This window comes from Galeopterus variegatus, unplaced genomic scaffold (genome assembly GCF_000696425.1).
Source record: "Galeopterus variegatus unplaced genomic scaffold, G_variegatus-3.0.2 Scaffold3496, whole genome shotgun sequence".
NCBI classification, from domain to species: Eukaryota; Metazoa; Chordata; class Mammalia; order Dermoptera; family Cynocephalidae; genus Galeopterus; species Galeopterus variegatus.
Genome location: NW_007729607.1, coordinates 132,563 through 133,602, shown reverse-complemented (window position 1 = coordinate 133,602; position 1,040 = coordinate 132,563). Strand labels below are relative to the sequence as shown.

The 1,040-nt window shown below is 45.1% G+C and overlaps 1 protein-coding gene across 1 annotated transcript in view; it reads left to right on the top strand.

The window, feature by feature from the left end:
- Window positions 1-1,040, top strand: part of LOC103600881 (glycosyltransferase-like protein LARGE1) — a gene marked incomplete at its 3' end in the record, with an annotated part of 143,705 nt that overhangs the window by 21,071 nt on the left and 121,594 nt on the right. The gene's annotated exons all lie outside the window — the stretch shown is intronic.

Sequence of the window (1,040 nt, the reverse complement as noted above, 5' to 3'; positions counted from 1 at the left end):
CTGTAGTTCTCAGACCTGAAGGGCCCTTCAATGATGCCTCAGATTTGATGCTTCAGTTTCTACATGGCTTTTCCTGCCTATCACTCATCAAACCTCTCTTTTTACACATCCCTGTTCATAGGTTGTATTATCGACAGAATTGTGTCTCCCCAAAGTATGTGTGTTGAATCCCTAACACCGAGTACCTCCGATTATGACTGTATTTGGGAATGGGGTCTTTGCAGAGGTAATTAAATTAAAATGGGGTCCTTAGGGTAGGTCTTAATCCAGTGTAACTGATGTCCTTTAAAAAAAGGAGATTAAGACACAAACACAGACCGAGGGAAGACCACATGAACACACATTTAGAAGCAGCCTATCTGCACACTGAGGAGAGAAACCTCAAAAGGTCTTGGGCGTCTAGCCTTGAGAATTGTGGGAAAGTACATTTCTATTGCTTAAGCCACCCAGTCTGTGGAATGGCAGCCCTGGCAAACTTGTACAGATTGCTTACTTCTCTTCTAAGGTGGCCTATCCTACCTCTGGGCATTTCTGACTTAAAAAGTCCTGCTTTATATTAAACTGAAATTTCCCAACTTGTAGTTATCTGTGGCTCTAGTGGACCTCCACGGAAGTGATAATTCCTCTGGGGAGCCGTCTTGTCTGCAAGTTAAGTTCCTATCCTTGGCTTCTACTTTCTCCAGGTTCACTCCTTCTGTCCCCTCGCTATTTTGACTGATATGTAGACATACTCAGGGTCTTATCCAGCCCTGAGTCCACAGTTCCAGCCCGTGCCTTGGCTCTGTTCTAACATTCCTACCAAGGGTTTGCATGAAGCTTATCCACAGCTGTAGCCAGCAGTACAGCAATGTATGGGATGACCGAGTCAGGATCCAGAAGGTTCTCAACAGTAGGAACAGTCATGAAAACAAACGCCTAACAGTATCGGCTTTCAGTTCTTCTTCATAGCTCTGTCCAGGTGGGATTGTAATTTCAGTTGTACATCTGAGGAGGAAATGGGAATGCCAAATACAGAATGGCCAGATGGGGTTGACCCCCCC